This window comes from Arachis ipaensis, chromosome B09, assembly GCF_000816755.2.
Source record: "Arachis ipaensis cultivar K30076 chromosome B09, Araip1.1, whole genome shotgun sequence".
NCBI classification, from domain to species: domain Eukaryota; kingdom Viridiplantae; phylum Streptophyta; class Magnoliopsida; order Fabales; family Fabaceae; genus Arachis; species Arachis ipaensis.
In genome coordinates, this window is record NC_029793.2 from 61,367,494 (window position 1) to 61,367,870 (window position 377).

At 41.4% G+C, this 377-nt stretch overlaps 1 long non-coding RNA gene across 1 annotated transcript in view; it reads left to right on the plus strand.

The window, feature by feature from the left end:
* The window catches only part of LOC110266473, an 18,470-nt gene that overhangs the window by 17,123 nt on the left and 970 nt on the right, over window positions 1-377 (plus strand). The gene's annotated exons all lie outside the window — the stretch shown is intronic.

Sequence of the window (377 nt, forward strand, 5' to 3'; positions counted from 1 at the left end):
AAAAAAAAATGATGCCTTAGGCTACGGCTACGCTTTTTGGGCTACGGCTATGCTTTTTGGGGTGATTCCTATTCGGCCGTTGCCTATTCTCAAAGGCTACGCTTTTCTGCACCAAAGACTACGCTTTTGGCGTTTGGGAATAGGCTACGCTTTTCAAGTGATGATGTCCAGGACCAAAGGCTACGCTTTTCAGCTTCCATTTTTGCCAGAATAGGCTACGCTTTTCAATACCTACTGCATCCCCTGTAAAGCGTAGCCACATTGTATACCATAGCTACTTTTTATAAGTGTAGCCTTAGGTCCCTCGTTTTTTTTTATTTGTATACTATAGCTACTGTATATAAGTGTAGCCTTAGGTCTCTTTTTTTTCTGTATAT